The sequence below is a fragment of the Mirounga angustirostris genome, unplaced genomic scaffold (genome assembly GCF_029215605.1).
Source record: "Mirounga angustirostris isolate CCGP_5_RB_7025 unplaced genomic scaffold, mMirAng1.0.hap1 SCAF_4, whole genome shotgun sequence".
Classification (NCBI taxonomy): domain Eukaryota; kingdom Metazoa; phylum Chordata; class Mammalia; order Carnivora; family Phocidae; genus Mirounga; species Mirounga angustirostris.
The window spans coordinates 150,506,917-150,520,878 of NW_026991712.1; positions in this window are offsets into that span (position 1 = coordinate 150,506,917).

The window sequence follows — 13,962 nt, forward strand, 5'->3', positions numbered from 1 at the left end:
TACTGCTCTGGGGCCCTCCAGGGAAGGTTAAAGAGCCTTGCACAAAGTGTCACTGTTACTGGTGTCCAGAGGCTAAGCCTGGGGCATCATGGGAAGGAGGGGAGAGGAGACCTAACTTGCTGAGCACTTAGGATGTGCCCAGTACTGTGCTCAGAGCATTACATACATTACCTCGTGTAACCCCACAACAACCCTGTCGAATGGGTGATCCTGACCCCATTTTGAAGCAACAGGCTCAAAGAGGTGAAGTGTGACTTGCCCGAGCTCCACAGCTAATAAAGAGCAGAACAGAGTTTGAGACCCAGACCTTTGACTCTAAAGCTCCTGCTGTTTATGTCAATGCAGTACCACCTTCAGGAAAAGTATGCCCTTTTACCAAAGCATTTCCAATAATCGTAATAATATTTTCTAACTGTTGGTGGATACAAAAATGGGTAAAGCCCCATTTCCATAGAGAATTCAGCTCTCCAAAATGACTCATTCCCCAAGGTGTCAGGGGCCAGGTTTTAAGCAATGCCTTTTATTTTTAAGCACATGCAACATTTTAAGAAGAATCCTGCAGCTTCTACCTCTTGGACATCTCCAAAGTCCATTCCTTGCTCCTTCACCCATTATCCCATGGGCATTTCTTCCGTCAGACCTTTGTTGTCTCTCACCTGGGTTATAAAACCACATCCTAATTGATTTCCCTTTCTCAGTCCTTCTCTTCGAGACCAGTCTCCACGAAGCTGCCAGAAAGAGCTTTCTAAAACCCCTGCCTCAATATGCCACACCCATGCCTTCATACCCTCAGAGGCTTACCATTGCCCTCCAAGTAAAATCCAAACTCAGCTTGCATTTAAAACTCCTGCCATCTGGCCCCTACCTCCCTTCCCATCTACCTCCAGCCATGCCCTCAACACACATCCAGAGTCACCTGCAATCTTCTGAAAGCATCAGCTTTGTATCACCTCTGGCCTTGGACACTATTCCCTTTGTCGCCACCAGACTCCTGCCACCTCTCCATCCTTCACTTTCAGTTTAGACTTCATTTCCTCCAAAATGGTTTCTCTGACCACTGCTACAGCCTCCCCACACCCTCCAAGTTAGGCGAGAATCTTCAGCCCTGTGCTGCCCTTTCTGTACATAGCGCTGGACCACTCTGAATCATAACTCTAAACTCGTATGTTCTTCCTGCCCCCATCCCAGACTGTGAGCCCTCCAAAGGGTCTAAATCACTTCTTATCCTCAAGGCCTAGCAAAATGACTAGTACATAGTAAGCACACAGGAAATTTTGACTTTGTTAACTGAGTTTCAACAAAGAAATGATGTCTGTGTGCAGGTGGTGACTTCATCTCTAACACCTTGCTCATCAGGGAACATTGTGAGAACAGAGACCAGGTCATAATCACCTGTTTATTTCAAGCCAGCCCAGGGTCAGCACGTAGCAGTCATGCACCCAGTGGTTACTGAAGCAGTTAGTTAATTGGAGCTGGAACAAAACCAACTGGAGCTGCTGAGAAGAGACAAAGGGTAAAGGAATTCCTGTTGAGTACCCTGGTAAGCCCTGCACAGTGTCGCCCCCTAGCCATTCTCAGAAGTATTCCGCCAGGTCGCTACTGCTAATATCCTCATATTACAGTTAGGGGAACTGAGGCTCAGAGAAATGATGTCACTGTCCAGAGACACACAGCTAGTAGAGAGGAGCTGAGAATCCACTCTGGATCTGAGCCCAAAGCTCACGCCTGCTCTGTTTCCCCTTATCCATGAGCCCCAGCCCCAGCCCCGGCCCTGAGCTGCTTTAGTAGCTGTAACTTCTAAGCCACAGGTGAGAGTAGAATAAAAATCCCCACACACTTTCTAGGATACTGCACGCCCCTAGTTTTCTTCCACTCCTCTGAAAAATCCCCCTGTGTCTCCTCTGCAGAGTTTTCCTGCTCTGCTTGCCTGTGAAATATCAGCAGCCCTGAATTCCTTCCTCTGCCCTCTGCTCTTCTCAAACTGTCCTTAGATAGGAGGCAATTTGTGCTTCGAGACTCAGCTCAGATTTTGCCTAAGGTATAAAACCCACAAGGGTAAGGTCTGTGTCAATCTGATCTGTTGTTTTATCCTTCCACACAGACCTGGCACTGTATATAGTGCTTGATAAATATTGAACATTTATATCATGTTTATTGAATGCCAGGCACTAAGTACTTCACTCCTCACAACAACCCTGTGAAGTAGGAGCTATTAATATCCCCACTTCATTGGTGAGCAAACTGAGGCACAAGAGATTAGGTAATTTGCCCAAGGTCACACAGCTAGTAAACCAAGGAGCCAGGATTCAAACGCAGGTGTTTTGGCTCCAGAGTTCAGGCTATTACCACTTCACTCCACTACCTCTCCTCCAGAAAGCCTCATGGAATCCCCAGGGCCAGGTTAGGGGCCTCTTCTAATCCCTGTGTTTGCCCCTAGCTGAGCACTTATCCTATTATTGTGATTATTTGCTCAGAAGTCTCCCTCTGTGGATCGTGACAGGTCTGGCCCCTGGGCCTGGCACAGGGCACAGACAGTAAATGTTATATGAATGAATGAACTACAAAACTACCCTATGAGATGGAACATACTATCCTGCTTCATACATTGATAAACTGAGGCTTAGAGAGGTTCAATCATTTGCCCAAAGTCTCATAACAACTATATAACATATCCTGTCTGTCTCCAAAGCAAATCTTTTTTTTTCCATCATGCATTTTCATTAGACCTGCATTTATTTCATTTCTTTTAAGATTTTATTTATTTACTTGAGAGAGAGTGCACGCACACATGCGCCAAAGAGGCAGAGCATGAGCAGGGGGGAGGGTCAGAAGGATGAGGGAGAAACAGACTCCCCGCTGAGCAGGGAGCCTGACTCAGGACCCATCCCAGGACTCTGGGATCGTGGCCTGAGCAGAAGGCAGACGCTCAACTGACTGAGCCACCCAGGCGCCCATTAGACCTGCATTTAGTTGAAGTTCTGTTTAAGTGCCCTTTGCCTTATGGAGATAGTGTCAGTTTTGACTCCATCTATTCATCATTTTAGGCTTTTTGTTAAACACTGGATTCTCAGCCTCTACCCTTGTCCCAGAATCTCCAGGCTGGGATGGGGCCACCAATTCCAGGACAATGTGGTCAACACTAGAGAAGTTCCAGGAGCCATGGGAACCCAGAGAAGGCCCCCAGTTTGGGCAGTTGGATAGACTTCTGGGAGAGATGAACACCACCTAGTGGCTGTGGCCAGAGTCCATTCTGTAATAAATGGCACTACCCAAGCCTGACAATCTGAGATCTGAGAGTTAGAAAATGTAGGCATCCTACAGGATCAAAATGAAGACTGCCTCTCTGGGCTGAGGTCCCCAGGCCCCTAGAAATGTTATCTGCCTTACTTGGGCACACATTGGTAACACTGGCATAGTATTTTTCTGAAGAGTTGACAACAAGGAGAGTCTTACTGAAACTTCTCTGTGTTTGGGGGAGTCTAGTGGAAACACATGTAAAGGAAATCAGGTTTGGAGGCCAGGAATTTTGCTATATTTCCAGAGGAGAGTGCCAAGGTCCCAGCTGGATGGAGCATCCCACATATGTATCATCATTTTCCTACCTGGGTCTGCATGGTCCTTTTCTCATTTCAGAGCATTTCCAAATATAGCAGGTCTACCTCTCCTCATTCTACAGATGGAGCAACTGAGACCCAGAGCAGTGAAATGACTTGAGCAAGGCTCCATTCTGGCATGCCTTCAACCACACCAAGCATCATTGAAGAACTAACTTGTGCAGTATCACCTACATGCCTCAGGTTCTTGATATTAAAAAAAAAAAAAAAAAACGGCGCATTTTATGAGTTTTTTACATGCTATGGGAGGTCATGGACACAAAAGGAAAGACTATGTTCTCTGGTATAAAAGTGGTACTGTGCCATGGGGGCAAAGAACCCAGCCCCTGCCTTTGCGGAGTCCCACAAGGAACCAGCAGGGCTATGGTGTACCCAAAATAGTGGAGGCCCTGAGAAGAGACAGGTGGGGTTGCTTCCAGAAGCTGGGGATGGGCTCTGGGCTGTGATGCTCCTTTCTTTTTTTTTTTTTTTTTTTAAAGATTTTATTTATTTATTCATGAGAGACAGAGAGAGAGACAGAGGCAGAGGGAGAAGCAGGCTCCCTGCGGAGCAGGGAGCCCGATGCGGGACTCGATCCCAGGACCCTGGGATCATGACCTGAGCCGAAGGCAGACGCTTAACCGACTGAGCCACCCAGGCGTCCCGATGCTCCTTTCTTACTGGCACAATTTCACTTTATGCTTTATATCAAACATGTTCTGATTAATGGAGCCCCTGGAAAGGGTGGTGGGAGTGAACGAGGTGACCTAAGGAGGGAGATGGCCCCGAGTCCCTCTGGGACCTTGAGCACCCCAGGCCTGCCAGAAGGTCTCTGAACCACTACAATCCATCAGAATTCTGATTCTGGAGGGAGTTTTCAAATTATGGTTCAAGTGACCTCCTGTCATCAGCTCCCAGCCTCCCCAGTCATTTTTCTAAAGGAGGCAAAAGGATACTGAGAAGGGACCAGTTTTCCACTCTGGAGTAAGGCAAAGAGAAGAATTCATTCATTCAGCAACTGGCTAACAAATAACGATATCCAATATACCTTGAGTGTTTACTACACATCAGACACTGAGAAGGATTTTCTGTGAATTGTGTTATTGAATCCTCACAATGACCCCATGAAAGCATTCTTTTTACTTCCATCTTACATAGGAGGGAATGTGACAAATGCAGGACTCCACCCCAGGTCAGTTTTCATACTGACAGCCCTGCTCAGCCAGGCCCTGTGACCAAGGGTGCTAAGGATGCATGAAGGATGGCGGGAGACTCCTGACCAGCAGTGAAAGCACAGTCCTGACAGGCGAAGGGGGGTTGTACATGCTCAGAAGGGAGTGAAGTGGCTAGCCCCCAAGAAAAGAGGCTCCCAACACCAAAGGAAGGGCTGCCTTCATCTTCCTACACCTATCCCTAGGGGTCAGTTCCGAGAACTAGGGGTAAGGAATGTGGCCTCAACTCCACCTGCTAATCTCCAACCAGTCTCTTCTACAGATGCAAAGAACAGTTCTCATCCCTCTCCCACCTAGCTGTATGACCCTGGGAAAGTCACTTCCTCTCCATGCCTCAGTTCCTCTGATATGAATTGGGCATGAAGATGGGTGTGTGTGTGGCTTCAGAGAGGGCAAAATGCAGAGGCACTTAGAGAGCTTGCAGCGTTGGCATCTGCCTACTGTGCCTCTGACAAGAAACAGTAGAGCATCCTGAGTGCTGGGTCCTAACTGGTGAGCAGAAGTGTTCCAGGTAACTGTCTGGCCTGGGCCTGGGCACCCGGAGGAGGCATCTCTGCATCCGTGCTGCTGCAAGCCTGGAGTCTGAACCACCCACTGGGGTTAAAAAGAAAAAGAAAAAAAAAGCCCATTTGTCAGCCAGCTTCCCCACCCTGACACGGGACCCGGCCAGGAAAGAGAGTTAACATGTTGGGCTCCTGCCCAACCAGTATCCGGCCCTGAGCCAGTCAAGCAGCTTGGAACTCACCCACCATACACAGCCTGGAAGGAGACTGCACAGTCCCAGCAGGAAATGGGGGGTGGAGGGAGTAGAAGGTGTGTGTAGGGGAGGATGTAAGTCAGAGTAGAACTCTTTGAGGGAAAGACACCAAAGACGCCAAAGAGTGAGTGAGAGAGTGTGTGTGTGTGTGTGTGTGTGCACGCGCGCGCGCGCGCCTGAGCAGATGGATTAGGTCTCTCCCTCCTAGCCCCATCTCCCCCTTTTATCTTCATTTTGGTCGGTGACCTGGGGTTTATAGGCTGGGCAAATGGGGCTGGGGACCCCCGATGCGCACTTCAAGAACGGGTAGGCACTGCACTCAAGCCGAGTCTGATCCGGCCCAAGAGCCTCGCCCTGATGCCCTTCATCTTCACATTCTCCTCTCCCCACATGCGGTGGCCTGGCCGCCGCTGTCCTCCAAGCAATCTGATTCCAGCAAGGAGACGACTCATCCAATGTCACACAGCGCTGCGAAGGCTCTGAGTCTGGGTGGCATGTTGCCCCGGGGGCTGATTCCTGGAATCGCTGTTTCCAAAGGCCCTCTTCTGAGGTGGAGACCATGAGAAGGAAGGTCCAAAGAAGACCACCTTGCGTGTGCACATCGTCCTCAAAGCCTAGGAGAGCCTGCAAATCACTTGGGCCTTTGCCCCATTTCCTATGTGCAGAATCGCCCCTCCCTTTCTTCCTCAGCCTAGTCAATTCCAGATCCTTCCAAACTCAGCTACCGGAGACTGTGAGAACTCATTTAAAATGGGTCAGAAAGGAGGCCAATCTCAAAATAAATATACTATGATCAGTAACTTTCTTATAACCAGTTAGATGTTGGGAAAAGACAGGTGAAAAGATTCTGTTCACAATAGACACATAAAATACCAAAGATTATGCTTAAGAAACAACTACAGGAACAAAATGACAAAATTTACAAAGGGACATAAAAGTCATAAATAAATGAAAGTCACACTGTGTCCTATATGGCAATATCCCATATTGTGAAGATATATAATCTCCCTCAAAATACTTTCTAAAGGCAGTTAAATAAAATTTCCAAAGGGTTTTAAATTTTTACTTTCCCTTTGGAACCAGCTTTAAAAATTCTAAAATATTTTTTCAGAAGACTCTCTTTCCAAAATAGCCAAGAGAATTTTGAAAAAGAAGAATCAGGAATCAGAAAGATGCTTGCCTTCCCAGACATTACAGAACTACAATAAATTTTGAGTGAAGCTGGTGCAAAAGTAAATCATTCCTTAGAAGAGAAAGTGTTGAAATGACCTAACACCATCTGAGAATTTAGTATATAGCATATGGTCAGTGGGGGAAAGGGTGGATCATTAAGTAGTGCTGTGATAACTGGTTAATCATTTGGGGAAAAATTAAGTTACAAACTTCCTTCACACCTTCCACCAAAATTAATTTCAAATGAACTAAAGATTTAAATATGAATAATGAGAATATAGGTGAATGCTCTCAGAAAGTTGGATTTAAAAAACCCTTGGTAGGTATGATACTGTAAATCGAATCTATAAAGAAAAAATGACAGATTTGGTTATATAAAATTGTTTAAAACTGCAGTATAACAACAAAACTGGGTGAAACCAAAGAAAGGAGAAATGCAGCATATGTTACAGATAAGAGGATGCTACTGTCTTTAATATATAAACAGCTATTACAAATTAAGGAAAGGAGAAACTTTATAAGAGAAAAAAACAAAGAATATACACAGAGTTAAAAAAAAAAAAACACGAGTGACTAACACATAAAGAAGAAACTAAGGAATAAGTAAGGAAATGCAAATTACAATGACAAAAGATTCTTTTTTTCCTGCCTGAACTGGCAAAGAATAAAAAGATCGGCAAGATGCACTACTGTTAGTGTGCTCGTTGACACAACCTTTCCTGAGGGCTATTTGACAAGCAGCTATCAAAAGCCTTAAAAAAAAAAAAAAAGCCTCTGGCCAATCAGTCTTATTTCTAGGAATTTATCCTAAGGAAATAATTAGGCAAATTCACAAAGAATGTTCATTGTAGTAATGTTTATTGTAGCAAAAACTGGAAACAAGCAAAATACCTCTCAATGGAAAACTGGCTAAATAAAGGTACAACCATACATGGAAATATTAAGCAATTTTTAAAGTTTATGTAGATATATTGATTAACATGAAAAAAATGTTTATCGGGCTTATGTAAAAACGCAAGTAACAAAAAGCATATTTTTGTAAAGGTATGTACACAGAAAAAAAATTCCAAACATACTTTGCTGAGCTGTCTAAAATGTTTTATAATGTTTTATCAGAACAAGCAATAATAATGTTTCCACTTGGGAAACTTAACGTCTCACCTCAGGGATCCCCTTCTTCAGGAAGTCTCCTTTGACCCTCCTTTCCCCACTCCCACCTCAACCCTGTTTCTCACTGTGAGGTCACTGGTGGGTGACTGTGTCCCTGGTTGGTCAACGAGCACTTCAAGGGGCCATCACAGTTGATTAACTTCGGGCCTCAGGGTCTGGCACTTACTAGGTGCTCAACATGAATGAAATTAATGAAAGACCCCTTCTCTCGCATTTTCGTGAATGATTTATCAATTGAATGGTATCGAACTGATCCTACCCGACTGGAACTGAAGATGAGAAGGAAAAATGCCTGGGTGGGAGTGGGATCTAGGTTCCCATCTTCCTCGAAGCTCAGCAGCACTGTGACCTCGGGTAAGTTACGTCGCCTCGCTGAACCTCGGAGAACTTGTCTCTAAAAAACGTGGAACATCACACCTCCCCAAGGACTGGGTACCAAGCAATGGAGCACACACCAAGCATTTAGCAGGGTAGTGGTATGCATTAGGTGCTCAAAAATAGAAGCAAATAGTTGGGCAATGAACATTACTCTCAGCGCGTTTGTTCCAGGCTCAGATGCACCCAACCAGAAGGTTGTGGAGACAGGAAGCCTGGCGACACTGGGCGGTCGCCGCTCCCGCACGCGCCCTGCGGACTCCCGGGCTTGATCCGAAGGAGCGCTGCGGCCCGGCTCAGGGGCTCCGCGTTGGGGGCTCCCGCCGGGCTCTCAGCTCCGGTGCCCTCGCTGCCCCGCCTTCAGGTGGCTCGCTGGCCCACTTCTCCCCTGGGGAGTCAAAGGCCCGAGGAGAGGCTGAGCACCAGCAGGTCCCGCGGGCCCCAGAGGGTGAGGGTGAGGAGAAGGGCCATCCGTTCGCCGCGCCCAGCCGGAGGCCGCGCCTGGAACCGTGCACAACTTGGGCCTTGGGTAGGGGTCTCCCCTGGTACCCCTAGTTTCGAATTCTCCTCTGTCCCGTACTGCTTGTGAGATGGGGGGCCAGTCACCTCACCTCTCTGAGTCTGTTTTCTCACCTGTCAAGTGGAATAATAGGACTTGCCTCGCAGAATGTGGCGCGACTTAAGACCCTGCAGGGAAAGCGCGAGGTGCAGGGCCCCTCGCAGGAAGAGCGCCGAGAAGTCAAGCGCCAGGATGGCAGAGGGTCTATCTGGCTGCCTGGGCCCCTGGCCCTGGTCTAGGCCGTATCCGTGGCTTTGACCCCGTCAAAGGGCCATTTTAGCGGGCTCGGGGGCGGGGGCAGCAAACCAGGCTGCGCTTCTCTGTCCACCCAGGGGTGCACGCGGCTGAGTCTAACGTGGCTCAAGAGCTGATCCGGAGGAAAATGTTGTCGTGGTCTGTCTGTGTGTGTACAGATGTGAGTGTATCTACACGCGTGTTCGTGCGTCTGTGGTTGTGCGCGAAACAGCGTTATGGGTCGGCCTGCGTAGACTCCTTCTCCCAAAGGCACCTTCCCCCTTTTCTTCGCGCCCCATTCCGGGTAAAGAGTTTCAGCCAAACTAACGGAATCTGGAGCGGCCAAGGGAGGGCTGGGGACAGGAGGGGCGATTCCGTCCCGGAGCCACTGGTTTGGGGATAATTACTTTTAATGTCAGAAAGATTTAGTTTAATATCATCTCTATTAGGCTGCCGGGAGGGTAATTAAACGGGACGCGCCGCAGCCGGCAAACAGATGGCGTCTGCTTGCTCCGAGGCCGCGGGCAAACAGCGCAAAAGTCAATGCCTCTCGGGTCCCCCGTCAGAGCCCCCGGCAATGTTCCTACTCAGCGCCACCGTGCTGCACCTCCAACCCCCTACCGCACCCTCAGCCCCCAACTCCAGCCTCACCCTGGGTCTCCACCGGGCCATCTCTTTGGACCCCACCCTTGCCCAGGCGGAGGTTGGGGCGGGCAGCGAACACGGGTGGAGGCGGGTTTTCGTGGTTGGGAGAGCTCATCCGGGACCCTCAGGCGCCCGCACAGCAAATGATTCCGAGCTAAGAGGAGATGCGGGAGGGAGTGTGTATGTGTGTGATCGTGTGAGGATAAGCTTTCTGCTCTCAGCCACCTCATTTGTCCCGGTGGTCTGGGTTTGTCCGCCTAGGGTCCACCTTCAGGGCCCTGGAATAGGGCTGGGCCCAGGGAAAGGGAAGGCACACGTGTGTGAGCATATGCTCCTGTCTAGGTGTTCAGTCACTGACCAGGGAGTCTGTGGGCGTCTGAGTATGAGGTCAAGTACTAAGTGGAAATTCTAGGATGAGGGCATGATGATGAGAGCCCTGTGAATTCAATCAGACTTTCTGATGGGGTCCTCTTGGGTGGAAAGACAGCGTCAGAGGTATGTGCACCCTGTGGGTGCATGCAGGTGTGAGCATGTACCCAAGATTTTTGCAGAATGAGGTCCCACATGCGGGGTGTGTGTCCAGGTGTGAAGCCACACTCTGGTGCAGGAGGTGTAGGAGGTAGACCCTGCTGCCTCAGTCTGGGCATGTTTTCTCTACCACTTGCAGCTGTGGAGCCACCCCACTCTGGTCTGCCCCCCCTTGGGGACCTCAGTCCAAATCAGAACTAACCCCAGTGGCCTGTGGAGGTATGCGTGCAGTGACCTCCACCCAGCTTGGTTACTCTGTCTCCCTCTATCCATGACACATTCACTCACATGAGCACCCCAACCTCCCAACCTCGGGTGCCCCAGAAGAAAGGTTGTATGTAGGTCCAGGACCTGCTGAGCTGTGAATGCAAGGAAAGAGGAGCCTGCTCTAGGAGTGGGCAGGTTTCCTCTGATTGGGCTAGGCTTCAGGATATGTCCTGGAGGTTCCTCACACACTAGTGGGAGAGCTTGGGGTTCTCAAGTCCTTGTGGCTGAACTCTTGTCTGCCCCCTGGTTCACTCCGCTGAAGTCCTGGAATCCCACAGTGGCCTGGCCTCAAGTGAGGAGTGCCTGGGCCACCGCCCTCTAAAAGCTAGGCATATTCCTATCGTTCAATTTGTTTGGGGTTTAAAACAATTTCTGGAAAACCTTGTCCAATGTAGCTCTGGGGGAAGGCGCCCAGGGTGGTGCGGGATCCAGCCGCAGCCCTCCCTCTCTCCCACACATCCTCCTGCCAGGGTGCAGTTAACTGAGAGATTTCCTTAACCTTATAACCTCAAGGTGTTGTAAGGTGCGGTCTGGGTCTTATACTCCTGCAGGACATATTATCCCAGACTCACTCCCTTACCTCACCCCACATGGGAGACCGGCAGAGCTGACCCCTTGCTCTCTCCCAAATTCTTCTCAGGCTCCAGCGAGTGGAATTTTCTAAGAGCGAAGGGCCTGGTTTATGTTACCATCACAGACTCCACTCAGGGTCGGAGGGCGCTCGGGCGCCGGCCTGGTCAGCTTTCTGGAAGTTCTTTACCCGGCTCTTCTGCACACCACCCTCTCCCCTCCTTCCCTCCCTCCCTCAGCCTGGTCCTCCCAGAGGGCATCCAGGAGGAACCGCGCAAGGCTCCGCGCTCTGAGGTGGGGCCCCGCTTGTCTCGGCGCCTTCCTCCTCCAGTCGCCAGCCCCCAGGTTCAGAGGCTGGGCTGCCGGGGTGCAGCCCACGAGTTGTGCCAGGGGGAAGGGGCTGCATCCCGAGGCCCCTGGACTGAGTCTGCACGCCCCGTACCCCTGCGCCCCAGACGGCGGGCGGGCCAGAACCCCGTGGCCCTGAAAGTTCTAAAGAACATCACGGAAACGCATGGTTGGGAGTGGAGGGAGAACAACGTTTTGGAAAACTCATTTTTCCCATCAATTAAACAAATTTTCTTTACTCTGAAGGAAAGAGAGAAGTGGAGAATAAAAATGAGAGTGAGGGCACATTGGAACGAGGAAAAGACAGAAAGAAAGGGCACAGAGAATCACAGAGAAACCCAAGGCGACCCTGCCCGACGACTGCAGCATTAATTCCAGATGTTGCCATTCAAAAGGGAAACAAAATCCAAAACCTGTTACCTCCTCTGCAGATCAAACTGTTCCTCAGGGCCTTGACGTCAGTAGGGGAGAGGAAGGTGAAAGCTAAAACTACTCCTGGGGGTCGGTGGCGACCTTGTCTCAGGCTCGGAAGGACCGACAGACGGATGCGCGTCCTGCGTGCAAGAGGATCTGGGGAGACAGAGAGGTCACGTTTTACTTTCGTTTAAAAAAGAAAATTAAACTTCTTGTTAATTCGAAATAACACTGACAAAAAGAATCCCACCACCACGTAAAAGAAATCGAGGTGCTGCAGAAGTGAGGAGAGGAAAGAGCAAGAGGGGGCAAAGGGACGGAATTAGGGGGTGGGGAGAGGAAAGATGCGGAGCGCAAGGGACTCGGAGGGCTCCGACAGGAAGCGCAATCTCAGTTCTCTCCGGACTCCTCTTTAAAAACAAAAAATCCTCGTAAACCACACTTACCCTTCTTGATGACTATCATACCGGGAATTTTAAAATGAAGGACCTGTGTTTTAAAGGCGGCAGGAGGAAAAAACAAAACAACAGCCCCCAACTAACCCAAACGCACCGGACTTGGGAGCATACCGTAACAGAGCCGGAAAGAGGCAGGAAAAATCCTCTTGGCATTTATGCCATATACCCTCTCCCTTCCCCACCCCCGAGTCCCCGTTCCACCCCCACCCCGACCGCGGTAATTGAATTGTCACCTGCCCCTATCCCGCCCCCGGCCACCAGGGCCACTTGGGAAACTCGGCCGTGCCAAGCGCCCCCGGCCAGTGAGAGCGGCGCAGCCAAGCCCGCGTCCCAGACGCCGAGGGGTTACACACGGCTACGTAGAGGCGCACCGGACACGGTAATTAGGCGCAATTCACACGCTCTAGGGCGCACGGAAACTACTTGTCACGGTATTTTCAACGCTCCTCCTAGCCCACTTTTCTCCACTCCTTCCCTGGCGCGCCCCTCCCCTCCCGGGAGGCACTCAGTAGAGCTTTTGGAGTTTCGAATCTTTCGGACACTGTAGAATGCGGGGCTCCCCGGGCGCGGGCCCGGCCAATCAGAGCGCTGTCTGCCTCCCCCGGCCAATGGCAGGCGCCACATTGTTGTCCAATTCTGTCTAATGGAGCCCTAAGGAGCAACAATAGAGCAGGCGAGCGGCTCATTGAGAGTCTGGCAGCGCCGGGCAACTGGGGCGCGGCTGTGCGCAGCGTCCCGCGCGCTCCGCGAGGGGACGCCGCGCGGCGAGGGCCGGGTCGCGGGCTCCAGCCAGCCGGTCCCTAACCGGTCCCCTGGCTCGGATTTCCGACGGAAGGGTTGGACTGCGCAGCGTTCTGAGGGGGTCCGGAAGTTCGGACATGGTGACTGAAGGAGGGTGACGTGGTCAGATAAGGGACCAGGGGGCAGGGGGAAGAGGCCAAGAGCGCCAGCAACGCGAGCGGAGCTGGTAGGTGCGTGAAGCGCCGGCGGAGGAGGAGGATCCCGAGCCCAAGGCAGGTAGTTGAGGGACGCAGGGAGGGCAGGGGAGGCGGCCTGGCCTGAGGGCCCTGTTGACGAGGCCCGGGCCACGCCGGCCCTAGGGACTTCGCGGCCCAGGGGCCTGAGGGAAGAGGCAGCTCAAATAGGGAAGGGATCTAGGATACTGGGGCGGAGACCCCAGGACTCTGGCCCGGGCTCTGGCGGGAACCCGGTGACCCAGAGGAGCCCGGGGCCGAAGCTCGGGGCTGGGCCTGCTTGGGCCTTCTGAGGCCGCAGCACAGGTGAGACTCCATAGCCAGGTCCAGAGGCGACTCCCCTGCCTCGGTGCTGTCTCCTGGGCCGTCCAAGTCCCAGGAACCCAATTCCGAGCCCAGAACTCGAGAACCTGCACCCAAATAGGGTCCCGCGGGGGATCCCAGGATGGGGAGGGCGTGTCTGACGATTCTGTCCCTAAAACCGGAGGGGAAGAGACAGCAGTGTGAGACGCTCAAGGAAAGGATCTCCCTCCAGAAATACCTAACTTTCCGCAAGATACCTTTTCCTTCCCGACTACTCTTCCAGACGACAGGGGTAAAAATCGTGCCACAGGTTTTACTCCACCCACAACCTTTGCCTGCAGGGTTTTTTGTTTTTTTCTCAT